The sequence below is a fragment of the Protopterus annectens genome, chromosome 3.part1 (assembly GCF_019279795.1).
Source record: "Protopterus annectens isolate FY-2018-M chromosome 3.part1, PAN1.0, whole genome shotgun sequence".
NCBI classification, from domain to species: domain Eukaryota; kingdom Metazoa; phylum Chordata; order Ceratodontiformes; family Protopteridae; genus Protopterus; species Protopterus annectens.
In genome coordinates, this window is record NC_056732.1 from 260,008,875 (window position 1) to 260,024,038 (window position 15,164).

Genomic DNA, 15,164 nt, shown 5'->3' on the forward strand with positions numbered 1-15,164 from the left:
AAAGGACACACTTTGTATATATTTTATGTTCATTTAAAATGAACAGTTAACATGAGGCTTAGATATACATGATCCTGAAATCACCCTCAGTAGGCATCAGCATATGAAACAGCAAGGAATACCATTCCACTTCTGAAAAAACTGCTAATGTACCTTGACGTTTCCATTTTCTTCAAAGGGAAAGCTCACTACATGGTGGTGTTGATGTAAGCTTATTGTTCATGAGACATTACTAAGTTCGTTGTTTAAAAGTCACACCAGGAAAATACTTAAAAGATCATTGGTAAAGGTCTTAGTCAAGAATATACATTTCGTTTTACTTTAACTTGTAATATGAAATTGATTTTAACCATCAATATAACAAAACATTAACTGCAGTCTTACATAAACCTGCACATTGGACTGTCTCTGTGCACACGCAAACCATGTGGTTACATTGGATGCTATGTAATTAGGAACCTTGTGTGTTTTTTGGTTTTATTTATTTTAGTTTGAGATTCAGAAGTGTCTTCAGATACTTTTAAAGAGTAACGTCCCCTTTTGCCCTGCTTGCAGCATGATGTCATCCTCAGACTTGTAAACTGTGGTTATATTTCCATAACAAGCCACCCATGCTGACATTTCAGTCCTGTCTTCTACTGCCATTTATACTGTTATGCATTTTCACATTCAAGATAGCACTCAGCTCTCACTATTGTCACAGTGGCGACAAGTTTTTATTTTTATTTTTCATTTTTCTGGATTTTTTGTTTGTTTGTTCAATAGTCTGGTCACAGACACTCAAGGCAGTTGTAATAATTTCATGGCCCCTCCAAGTCAAGCGCACTCTACCACTGACACCAAGTTACAGATGAGCTGGATAGATGGTTGGGGTGTCTGGAAGTTTTAAAGACAGGCATGATCATTGGTTGCCAGTGGCTGCCACTGATAAGTTCAAATACTCTGTTAATCATTTGCTCTGGGTTTTGCATGGCAAAATTAAGGCAAAGGCTATTTAATTGATATTTCAGAATCATACCTCTCAATCTCCTAGCACAGTAAATCTGGACAAAGCCTAAAATATTGGGTAGATAAAGGCTGAAAAATAGGACAAATTGTAAATATTGCTCTTTATAAATTTAAAAGTTGCTAGAATACCAACATTTGTTATAGCATACATTTTCTAAAGGATGCAAAGTCTGAAATTCAAAATGTTTTTCATAATTCAGTAACTTCAGTCTTAAGGGAGTTGCCAGAAAACTACAAATTTTATGAGGAACAGACCAAAAATAGAAGGCAAAAATCTGAACATTTTGCGAAAATCTGGATAGTTGATAGGTATGTTCAGAGTCATGGCTGGCATTCATTGTGCTATACAAAATAAAGTGGGCAGCAGGAAAACACAGGAAGGGAATAATTCAGACAAACAAGTATTGCGGCTGAACTGAGGCAAAAATAGCACAGCATGCAGTGCATGCAAAGGACCACGTAGTGACATGGAAAATAGCTTCCCCAGGTAAATGAGATAACAGTGATTATGCAAATAATGGTATCAAGCATGGTGAAATCAGAGATGTGTATAAAACAGGTGCATAACACTGCTTAAAAACCAGGATTATGCTGGATGTACATATTTTGATTTTTTTTTTTCTTTTTGCTTCCCCATAGGATCTGCCATGATTATTCCTCTTCCTGCAACCAGGAAGCCCATTCGTTCTGTGGGGATAGAAGCAGAGTATTCCCAGGTTACACGGGAGTCCTACAGCCCACTTGTTTATGACTGGAAAGCCCTATCAACCCATCCTTGTTAAAACAGCAAGAGTCAAGTGGTAGGGAGAGGGCTAGGTTGCTGGTCCTGTAGGGGAGCATACCTTTCTTTGGTATATCGCCGATCCCCCTCGAGGACTCCTCAAGTTTTACTATATGCAGCCACCATGAGGTGCATGCCTCAGCTTACTGAATCCTTCAGTCAGAGCATCTGTAGAATACAAGTGTGTGCTCCCATCAGCTTTTATTGCATGGGTAGAACACCTAGACTTCCTACGAGGTGCCATGCAAGTGGTGAGACAGAACCTCAGTCATGCTCCCAGTGATGAGAAGGCCAGCAGAGGCTGCTCACTCCCATCCTCTCTGGCCATCTCCTACAGGTGCCTGAGCCACTAAGTGATCATAGAGTGCCGGTGTTGTAGTCTGAGCTTTATCACTCTGTGCTACAGAGCTGTTAGCAATCTACAGTGTTTCTTTTAGCAGTAGCTATAGTCAAACAGCATGTGTCAGTCGCCACATCAAAGGCCAGTGCCTATAATGTAATACATGACAGCCCTTTGCACCATCACATATAGTACCATCAGCATCTTACCTACCACCAGAAGTGTAGCTGGTTCAACAATGCCCTGTGCTGGTATTGAGAACCAGTGCCCTACTCCCTCAGCAAAAAAAAAAAAAAGGCATGTCACTATTAGCGATTAGCCTATTACACTTACACACATAACTCCCAACTTCTTCAAAGTAATAAGCTGATTGCTACACCGAAGAGCAAAATCCTGCCCCTCTGCATTTTTTATTAACAGTTTATACCCTGCCAGCATGGAGGGCGATGACGCTCATGTTTTAGATATAAAGATGAATAAATATTTAAATAAATATTTTTTTAACTGTAACAAACTGCTTGTTACAAATGTTACAAAGAGTTCCTATACCCTGCCTGCTTGGAGCACTATAGCGCTCAGGTTTTAGTTAAAAAAAACAGCTTTTCTTTTTTTTTTTTACTTTTAAACTACAGCAAGCAGTTGCTACAGTTTCGACCACACACAGAGTGCTACAGTGCTCAGGTTTGGGTGTAAACACAATACTGGATTTTGAGAGCCATTATTGCAGTAAAAAGTAATCCCAATCTGCTGATTAGGCCCCCCCCCTACAAACTTTACACCAGGGGCAGTTTTCCCTCTCACCCCACCCTAGCTATGCTACTGCCTACCACCTCCTGACTGGCCATGAGCAGACCATTCTTTTTTTAATTTCTCCAAGTCTTTTGGGTTTCTAATACCATAACAGGAATGAACCTCATTCCTAAGTTAAGGCATAATTAAAGTTCATGAAGTTAGTGTTGTTTTGATCTTTTATGTTAGTCAGAAGTGCTCTTCATCAGTACCCAAAATGTGCCCATGTGGATCAGGAGATGATACATGAACTTGTTGAATTGTGTTGTCTACAAGTAGGGGGGGTTGAATGGATTTCTCATTCCAGTAGAGAATAAAGTATGTGTAGATTTAACTTTCTTAGCATAGGGATTGCCTAAAAGGGTCATGCTAGGGGTGTCACTGGCATCAGCCTCATGTATCATATACCAGTTCCTCAGTTTTATGGAAGAGTATATATGGCTTCAAAGGACTGTAGTAGGGAGAACCACCACAGTGCAGGTACTTTATAGCCAATCTCTCTCTGAGGGCATGGGAGCTATTGATAGTGCAAACATTACCAGCAAGCCCCCAGCTTGTCCACAGAGTGAGAGGTGCATCAACAGGAAAGGCTTCCATTCCCTGAATGACCAGATGGTGCTTGAGGCCCACAAGATTATCTATAATGTTTTTGTGTGCCACCCAAACAATTTCAATGATTCCCGTAAATGGCATACATCTGCCTATATCAACTGTTCATGGGAGGACTTTCCTAAAGGCCATCTATTTCATAGGGTCACTTATAGGTGTTCACAAAGGCCAATATGTACAATTATTATCCAGTTAAAGAGCAGGCCACACATGATGATATCACTGATGTAAAATACATCGCAGCACTTCGAAAAAAGGTGGCATCTGTTCCACAACTATGAGATATGAGATATGATAAAGACAAGATAAGGTAAAATAATGTATGCATCATCACACCTAGGCTATTTAAGGCAGATCATATTGGCTACTGTGCGCATCAGAATTACTGTACCTACACATGTTAGGGGTTGGTAGAGTACAGTCATCATCCCTTGCTACAAGGTAAGATGAGAGCAATGACATACGCCAGCAACATTATCACAATGGTCAAGGACAGGGGAGGTAGGTCTAGTAGCTACATGACTGACAGCAGGGTGGGTATTCAGAGGTCATATTTTTCATTGATGGGGTGGAGCTGTTGTGTTGCAAATGCTGGTGATGTGCACTACACTTGCCTGTAGTCTCTGGGCTGGAAGCAATCTGTGGCAAGGTTGTACACAAGTATGTCAACACAATTATGCACTCTGATGGAGTATTTCAGACATCAAGAGGTATATGGCATCCACAATCCAGATGATCTCTATGAGTAGTCACAGCATTATTTCTACCCATGGGTCTGGCATCCAAAGTATAAGACTATGAGTGGCAGAGTATGCAGGCTGGTTAGGTGTCCCAGATGTGAAGATTGAAGAGTGCCATTGATCACAGACATGAGACTGTCCATGCCTAGTAGTGGTGGTATCTGTGACTAGAGACAGCGGTGATGCTGTCTCTGGAATGTTCTGTGTCATCTGGGTAGGCAAAGCCTGTACTGGCCACCTCACATCTAGACCATCCCACAGCTATAGATAGCATGGCCTGTAGAGGCAGATAGGAGAGCAGTTAACATATACCTCATGGAAACACCAGTAGAGATAGTATTAGCCATTAGCGACCTGAGTACCACTGTTTGCTCCTTGTCCCTATACACCATGTCAATCTGCAGGCACTGAGTGTCCCATGTCGTCATACAGATCATGCAGCAAACTCATCATATCTACAATTGTGTGGGTAGCAGCTCTCTGCACCTATATCACTGACCTGTACATCCACTGATTAATGTTAAGTGTTGGCTTCAGGACAGGGATGGATCTGGAATTATGGCAGCACCACAAACCACAACATTTCTCTACTATGGGATGTATGTGCAATCACAAATGTGTGGCTGTCAGATACCATGTGGCAGTGGGAATCTTGTAAAGCCAAGGTCAGTCTCACAGTTACAGGATGTTCACCAAACACTGGTGAGTCTGAGGTTAGCCTGTATCTCATGCATGGGGTATGTGTGTGAGCCCTTTCATGTTAGTGCTGCTGATGGTGGCATTGTGCCATCAGACTATGCCATGTGTATATTGACATCTTTCTCAAGCATTGGTGACCTGTTGTCATCGGGCATGTGTTATCCCATTGTACTGAACTCTTCATCTTTAGAACCTGTGAAAGCATAAATACAAGATAACTGTGGCACTATGCATTTGCCTATACCCTACATGGAAAATATACTGGTAGATAACATAACTTGCAAATAGCATATAGATAGAGAGATAGAGATAGATAGATAGATAGATAGATAGATAGATAGATAGATAGATAGATAGATAGATAGATATAGATTTAGATATAGTATAGATATATATATATATATATATATATATATATATATATATATATATATATATATATATATATATATATATATATATACATGCTATACTCTCCATGATATTGCACCTGTAGCCAGAACTACCTGTAGGAAAGTTATACAGACAACTCTTGCTGAATAAGTCTTGCAATGCACTGTATAATATGACAATGTAATGGCTATTACTAAGCTTATATATCCTTTATACTAATGCAGTCATTACTAGCCATCTTCCATACCCAAGCCATCACCAGTTAGGAGTGTCTGCTACGGTGCTACCCTTCCTCAGTCATGGACATCAGGAACTCTTTTACCTCTATCAGCCAACCCTGTGTTGGTGGTTCGCCACATGTGGTAGACACATTCTTAGCAATACATGATGCCTTCTTTGTGGTATGCAATTTATCAGTTTCTCTTCAATGCACATGTTTCGGGAATCTATTATGGCTGCCCATAAAAATGATATCCTGCACCACTCCTCACCACACCATATTCTAATAAATCTTTTCAGGGTTATTTTTGCCCAAGCTGCAAGTGCCATTTATGTGGAAGACCTGAAGTAACATTTTGTTTCCTGGTTAGTGAACATTCCCACCCTTTGATGGTCAGTGTGTGTGTATAAGTGTATGAACTTTTGTGAATGTCCAGTACATATGTGTACAATTCTCTTCTCCCCATTGGGTCACAAGTTAACTGTCCCTTGTAGTGGTGTGACCTCTCAGCTCCTTTCTTGAAAACACTGCAGCAAAGGACATATTATGATAATAGTTGTCCTGTATACGTTTTTTGACCTTCTGTAGTACCTTCTGTAGTGCTCTACACACCCCCTGCCACATGCTAAAATGTATTGCCATGCCTCACACTATGTACATGACCAATGGATCCTGCATGGCATGTTATTCCCTAGGTGCCTGCACACACCTGGACATAATAGCATCATGTCATTTGAAGTCTTCCTCCACATTTAACACTATTTGTAAGTCCCCTGTTGCAGTCATCACCTGTGGGTGTTGAGAACATTGCAGCAGTAAAGTACAGACATCTTTTCTTTCAGTATGCCTTTTTCAAGGACCAGAATCATATTCTGTAATATCCTGTTTTCACAGCTATTTATCTTAAAGGACAGCACAATGCTTTATATTGAGTTAGTTTTGTTTCATATTAGAAGTTATGCAAATGAGAATGTTTAGCATTCCTGTTACTGAATCACTGACATAAAACAATATGTGATCCACAATGGATATTGCTACCATGATTATCCTAGGATTAGGGATATATGTGCATACTATGTTCATGCATGAAGTCTGTGTCTCTCTTGGAACCATGGGTGTATGCTACTAAGCATGTCATGTGACATCAGAATTGTGTCCATTGCAGGGAATAACCATTTTTCTCTTTGAGTAAATCTGTGTTAGTGAAAATGGCTTTCTCAGGCAGTAAGAACAGCAGGGCTTGTCCAACCTGTTGTTCAAGGGAGAGCAAGATGTTCTTGTTCTATCTAAATAAAGGCTCTAAGAAGCAACTGTAGGACAGTTGTAATGGTCCATTGCTCAAGGTGAATGCTTGGCATGAGATTTTCAATGATGCTACTGATGTAATTCATTTTGATGAGCAGTGCAGGCATTGATACACTGACCTGTGGCAACAAAACCCTGATCTTCTTTGAAAGTGGGAGGCAGAGATTAAGAACAAAGAATCAATTTTACTCTATGTCAACTTTTCTTTTTCTCATTTTTGTTTTTGTTTGACTTGCCTTTTTCCTCTTCTTTTTACAGGTCCACTAGTGTATTGAGTTCTTCCTACTTTGTTTTACAGTGACTGGGGAGTGTTGTGCCAACATGGAGGAGGAATGTCACAGGAAGTAATCACTTCTGTCTTAGCAGCAGCGGACATATGTTGCCTGCACTACATCACGCTACAGCTAAAATTTTGTATGTAACAAATGTGAGTACTAATGTACAGTTTTTTTTCTGTTCCTTCTAAAGGTCCATTTGTGTTTGTGGAAGACGATCAACAACAGTAATCTTGGCCTGTGCCTGCCAGCAGATGTCTCTGGTGCTGGGTCACCTCTCAGAAGGAAGGGGAGAGGTCTCCCTGCTGAGGACAATCTGAAAGGTTCACTGCTAGCCTCCATGTGCACTTTTATAGGATCATAGGAGGTTACTAGGCTAACAGTCTCAGGGCCCTTACAAGCCTAGCTAAGTTTGGCCTGTGTTCCCAAGGGTGTCTGGTTCAACCAGACACTAAAATCAGCACCTATTGCCCCTGTCCAAGAGAGACACAGGTGTAACCCCTGGGGTGAATTTTTCAAAAGTGGGGCAACCTCTGTGAGGCAAATCTGTCTCTTCAGCAAGCTCTGTTGATATCACATGCCAGGTTAAGGTCTTTTGAACGAGTGACCTGTGTGCCATTTGACTTGCAAATGTGCAGGATTTCCATTAAAGCTGGGTCAGAGATTGCTTTGTATGCAAGGCACAGGTTGCTTCTGAGCAGTCTGTATGACACAGAATAAAGTGGCAATGGTTTCAATGTCTGCATAAGACAAATCTTGAAGCCCTGAATTTTCTTTGTAAGAACCTTTCTGATCTCGCCAATTGCTGTAGGTGTTTTGAAAGGAACATACCAAAGGAAGAGTTGTATTCTATTATTGGCCTGATGAGGGAAGAGTACGGGGGATTATAACCTCTTTTTTTATGGAGGCAATGCCCCTACTTATGAAATGAGTAATAGAAAATGCCCTTCTTACCACTGTGGAGACATGGTGATCGAAGTTAAGGTTGCTGTCAGCTGACTGTGTGCTTAGGGTATTGCTGTTGATATCATAGTCTGCAGGAACATCACCCTTGACAAAGGAGATGATAATGCATTTTTTTTGCATTAAGTTTAAGATCATGACTTTGGCACCAGTCATTATTCTGCTTAAAACCTTCTTGCAGGATGTTGATATCCCTAAGGGTTTCAATTATTGCTCCCAGTTTGCAGTCATCAGCAAATTTGTCAGCCACAGTCCTTTAGTTTTAGCCTGTACTTTAGACAAGTAGATTCTGAATGGTAGTGGTCCCAGAACTGATGCTATGGAATACTACTGATTATGGGTCTGCTGTAGGAGATGAAGTCCTCTATTTTGACCATATGAGTTCTATCAGTGAGCCAGTTTGCAACCCATCTGAAAATATATGGGTTAATACCCAGCTGGGTGAGTTTATCAATGATGACTGAGTGGGGGATTGTATCAAAGGCCTTGGCTTAGTCTAGGTAGGTCATACACACAGATTTGCCCTCATCTAGGGCTTTGGTGTACTGTCTCAAAGAAGTCCACCAAGTTTAACAGGCACGATCTCCCTTTGACAAAGCAAAACTGGGTGGGGTCAAGCATTTGGAGATTTCCTGTATCTTTGTTAATAAGGACCATGACTATTTGTTCTATGGCCTTGCAGATAAGGCTGGTCAGGCTAATGGGTCTATAGTTTCTAGGGTCTGTGGATGCACCCACTTTGTGCAAAGGGATGATGGTAGCTGATTTCTATTCCACTGGGATGAAGCCAGGTTGTGATTGAAAAGCATGCCCAGTGAGGATGCTAATTCCTATTTTAACCCATGTAGAACATAGCCCAGGATGTTGTCTGGTCCCATAGAGGCTGTGTTTTTGTCCTTGTAGAGGGCATTTATGATCAGCATCTCAGAGGTACTAGGTGGGGTACAAGTGTTAGGGATGTTTTGGAGTATATGTGGCAGGGACAGGGGAGTGAAGTTTTCACTGAATCTGTCAACCAGCAGGTTTGCTGTATCCACAGGTTATATATATTTTGTACCATTAACTATGAGTTCAGTGCAAATCTGGGCCTTACCTTTAAGGTTCCAGATGTAACTAAAGAACGCCTTGTGGTTATCCTTAGATAGGGAAGTTAATTTGGATTTGCAGTTAGCTTTGGAGGTCTTCACTAGGAGTCTTGTTTGCTTGTTTACATTGAGAAGGGAGTTTTTTCCAGTTTTGAGACTGTTCTTTCCTACTCTTAGACAGCAATTTATTTTTCCTATTATATAGCCTAGTAATGGCAGTTGTCCACAAGGCAGGTTTGCTTTTCCTTGAAGATCTTGCTTTGGTTCTATCAGGTATGGCAGAGTCAATGCAATTTTACAGGTGTTTGTATAAAGCATTGGTATATAACTCAGCATAGGTGTCTGTTCCATCAGTGGGGGAAAGGGCTATGAAGCTATTTATGCCATCACGTAAGAAGTTGTAATTGGCCAAGAAGACGTTTTTCATTCTAGTTGTTGCTAAGGTGGGGTCTTGTGTTATAGTTACTTCTAGCATGGCTGATTTGTGGTCAGATCTCACCAAGCATGGGCACACACTGGGGGTGGTGCAGTGGTCCCCCATATTGGTGAGTACCAGGTCCAGGATGTTTGAGCCCCTTGTGTGTGTGTGTGTGTGTGTGTGTCCAGGGCACTGAAGTTAATAGAGTTCAGGAATCTTTGTGCAAATGAGTTAGAACACATATAATTTACCCAGTCTATGGACAGGTAATTAAAGTCACCCAAAACCAGGGTGTTTGGTTGTATCTTGATTGACTCAAGTAGATCCAAGTAGGTTGAGTGTGGATGTTCTGATTCATGGAGGGGGTCCTATAGCTGGCAATGACATGAACAGGGGTCTTATCTACAGTCAAAGTCAATTACACCTGAAGTAATTCAAGGGAATTATGCTGTTTAACCAATTTTTAGGGGGGGGGGGTTCTCTTCGGAGAGTGGTTGAGAGGGGGATCCAAGTCTTTTTTAAAGTCAATTGCAGAGGGTGGTGTCAGGCAAAGTGTGCCAATAGTTGGGTGCCTGACTTGACACTAAAGAGCACCTTTTGTTGAACTGGATTATGGTTAAATGAGTATGTAGGTAGGGTAATGGACATGTCCCCCCCACCCTCCCATACCAATAGCCATTTAATTGGTGGTCTCTTTCCAATTACCATAAAACACTGTTCAAAACTGTCATGGTACATTTTGTTTTCTTCTTTACCTCTGAAATTGTCACATAGATTTGAATTTAATTTAAAATTTTATAGCAAAGGTACTGGTGGGCATTTTCTGATCAAAACACTCTCAGACTGAAAACAGACTTAGCATGAGCAATGGTAAATGTAGCTTCCCTTGAAACTCACATTTATTGAAAATGTATCTGGCAGCTCATTAAACTAAAAGAGTTGTTCCAGGATTCATAGTCACATACTGTCTATGTGATTGGTGCAGGAATTCAAAAGAAAAATGAGTTATAGCCTTGCTAACAGTTTGGGGCCACCACTTTACACTAGTATTCATTTTTGTGGTCAGTCCGGGAGCACTGTCTGGTGAAATGACCTGGTCAGAATCATAGAGTTGTCAAATGAAAGCATAGGGATTCAAACCCTGCACTACTAGAACAAGACATTAACAGCTCATTGCCTTACTCATTTTCCCAAACTGCTAGACAAACGATTGTAGCCCTATACTCCATATTTGATACAAATGTGCCTGCAAAATGCAAGCCAAATTAAAAATGCACTGATAGTCAAAATATTAGCATTAAACTTGTAGACTTTATCCTGCCCATTGTATTCACAGCAATATAATAAACATACTGCCAGCAGTCAACAAAGCAAGGAAACCAAGGATTGTAACCAAAGAACATGGCTCATATGATGATGCTCCTTTTTACTCAAACTGAGTCCTTCCTTTACACTTTGGGATACACACACACACACATGCACACACACACACACACACGACCATTAATTACAGCCCCTTGTAAGAATAAGTTTGTACACTCAAATCTTTATTGTGAGCAAAGGAATGAACAAATATTAACTGAAAAGTGAATCTTACCTCACTGCTGTCAGAACCATGTAGTGCAACCTACCATAGTGCTCAACCTCTTAGCACAAATAATCTGGACAAAGCTTCAAAAATACAGACACATTTTAAATATTGCTCTTATAAACTTAGAAAGTTGCTAGAATAAAAGATCAGATGTTACCACACATTTTCAGAATGATATGAAGTCTGAAACTCGTGTATTTTATTATTTAGTGAATTCAGTCCTCACTGATTTGCCTCAAAAATCCATAAAATCACAAATTTTATGAGAAACCGACCAAAAATAATAGGCACAAATCTGGACATTCTTCAAAAATCTGGACAGTTGAGAGGTATGCAACCTACTTCAATTCTGATCTGTCCTCTCAACTAATTATCTCAATAATCAGAGACAAAGCCTGAAAAATCAGGAACAGATTTTAAAAATTGTGATTATATTCATCATAAGAAAGCTACTACAACAAAAAACGTTGCATTAGCAAGCATTTTCTGAAGAATAAAAAGTCTGAAACTCACACCTGTGTCTTTATTTAGTGACTGCATTTTACAGCAATTTGCCAGAAAGCCACATATTTCACGAAGAACAGACCAAAATACCTCTCTACCGCTTTGCTCTAGAATTCTGAACAAATCCATAATAATTGGGCAACAAAGGCCCAAAAAGGAACACTTTTTAAATGTTATTTGCTTCTATGTATTTGTTGACTAGGTAAACTCAATGGACAATGTGACTCTTTGTAAGGCCAATCCAGGAATGCTGTCTGAGTGATTTGTTTGAAGTCACACAGCACTTGAATGTAAGTAGAAGGGTTCAAACCCAATATTTTTGACTTCAAGAAACAGTTTGCTAACAACTCAGAACCTTAAGTGTCAAACAATATTACTTCACTTTAAAAGTTACCAGAACAGCAGGTGGTGTATGGACATGCATTTTCTGCACATTAAGAACTATGAAACTTTGACTGGCATTACAGGTTGAAGGCAATCCTTAGATATGTCCTAGAAAACAGAATTGTTTTAACTTATTTGTTGACTGGGTAAGTCCACTGGGCAAATTGTCCCTTTACAGGGATGACTCAGGAGTAGTGTCTGGTTAAGTGACTTACTCAGAGTAATCAAGTAGGCAAATGAAGGTGAAAGAATCAAATCCTGTACTTTGGACACAAGAATTGCCCCCAGAGCTTTAGTTCTCTGTGCTAACTGCCCAAGTAGACAATGAGGGATAGGACATAAATATGAGAGAAACCAGAGTTGTTCTGCAAAACAGTAGATCATAGGCAGAGTACTTTAATTCACTTAAAAGGTTTACAGAACAACAGGTTTTGCATCCACATGCATTTTCTGAACAACAAGAACTATGAAACTCTAAGGACTGGCTTCATTGACCAACTTTGCTCAGGGACTTGTCAGAAAATGGAGGTTTACAGCCAGTGCAGAGGATTAATGCTTTAAGCTGTTAGTAAGCTGCTTCCTGTAGTCAACTGTAGAAGGTTTGTTTTTTTTTACCTCCATTTGCCACCTGTGTGACCTTGAGCAAGCCACGTAATCAGACAGTGGTCCTGGGTTGCCCCTATACATTAGTGGATAGAAAAAAAAGATAGGAGAAAAAAGATTGTGCACTTTCAGAACAAAAGACTGACATTACTGACTGACAGTAATCTTTACTGAAGAAATCTTTATAAGGAAGTCCGAGGTAAATGGGTCCAAATTCTGCAAAGTTCTTGTTAAAATGAGTCTGAGAATTCTCTGACATAACACACATGCGCGCGCGCACACACACACACACACACACACACACACACACACACACACACACACACACACACACACACACACACACACACACACACACACACCTAACTCTATATTGTTTACTTTAAGATTCATTGGTGCTATTTATTGGTAGTGGCACTTCACTCTTTGTGCATCTGTACTGCACTGGTTGGTTACTATTTACTGTTAACATCAATGTTTGTACTACTGGATCTTGCAATACTTTTGAGTGTGACAAGCTCCATGAAGTCTCTTTCTCTCGCTCTCTCATTTGCTCACATGTTTTAAATTTCAACCAGTGAAGGAGACTGAATCTGTTGCACATCACATGAAAACAGTGTAGCCAAGTATAGCAAGCCCAGATAATCAGGGTTGGCTGTTGTTATTTTTATCTTTTTAATATTTTATGGGCTCTGCCAGCTGGACCTAGTCCTGCCTAAGTCACCTGGTGCTGGGTCCAACCCTGTTCTCCTGCTGTGGCTGTTCAAGTTGTGGGACTAGCAGGCCTTCATCTACAGGCCACTAGAGGCACAGCCAGTACATGTCATCATCCATGGCAATGCTTGATGTCTAAATGGATCAGCCTCTTGCCCAGCCTGGCATCTGTCATGTACCCTGTCTTTCCCCTATCCAGGTGTTCCTGCTTTATGTGTTATTCCACATACCTTGTTTATTGTTCAGCTCTCCCATTCACAAGGTTGCCACCCTCTGCATGTCTATGTCCATCCACTGTAGTCTCCAGATTTTCTGTCACTATCATCCCTGTTTGTCTGTGTCCATGTTTATGTTTTTTTTCTTTTGCCTATCCCTGCTACCTATCTTTTTTCCTCTGTCACTCCCACAACAAGCAACTCAGGCCTCAGTTGCTGGTTGCTGTGCCTAAAATTAACTCAGTTAGACCACCTCCTACTTGTAAGGAAAGGGCATTGGAGTAGAACCAGTGATTGCAAAGTCATCCCACAGCATAAGCCAATGCTGGAAGCAATTAGTTGCAAGTAGAGTCAGAGAAGGCTCTAAATTCAACAGAGATTAGTCTAAAGACCAGGAAATGATTGGAGACAATGCATGAGACTTCAAGGAAATACTTTGGGCTCTGGCACCTCAGAGAGAAGAATTAATAGGAGGAGATGAAGAAGAACACAAATGCCTCTAAACAGCATGTGTGAGGACTATAGAAATAATATGTTGCTGAGCCATGTGTGGAAATAAGGTACACAATGAATGCAAAGCAGTGGTGGTTACTGGTGGCTTATATGTACACAATCACCAGAAGTTGAAATTTCCCTCTAAAAAACACCTCAGCACTTTACCTCAGTCTCACATTACTCATGGGGCAATTAGTTTGTACAGTGAGCAGCATTTTTGCATTTGGTTAGTATTATTTAGGTCTATCAAGCAGAAAAGGAAGGTGCCAGCTGAACTAATAACCAAATTTGAAGCACCCAGTCAACAACGAAGGAACACAAAATCGAAGGTTTAATTGGGCATATAAACAAAATGAACCACAGTACACCAAACAATACGCAGTGTAAAAAACAATCCACACATCAACGTTTCGTCTATCCTTCTTCAGCCAAAAGTACAAATCACATAAACCCTGAAATCTGGTATTTAAATACAAGTAAATAAATGCTCTCAACCAATAACATTTGTGAATTAAAAATTGGTTAACAACCACCTTAATTGATGAAGAAAAAGTGAATAAACAAATGTTATTCACAAAATGTAAACTGCAAATGTTAAAATAAATACTATGGTTGTGAAATTAAGTACCAGTTAGGAAATGGATCTATTTTGTGTCCTTAAATTAATACATTTTGTAAAAATTAGTTAAAAAACATTTATTAATGTACATGTTAAAAAACTTTAGATAAAAACACTACTCCACTCTGCTGGTGACAATTGATACTGCAATTATATGACTGTTTTTCATGCTTAAAAACTATATTTAAAAAATATGTATGTTATATATTTGTATAGCATTAAATTGAGTGAATTCAGAATTACATAATGAAAATGAAAGTGTTGTATTACAGGATAGATCTACAGATGTAGTTGATGAAACAGACTTGGATGAATTTACCCCTTTGCGTAGATCTGAGAGGTTATCACACAAGGAACCTGTTAGTTACAATTCAAAAAACTTCACACGGAGGGGGGGACAACGTTGATGTGTGG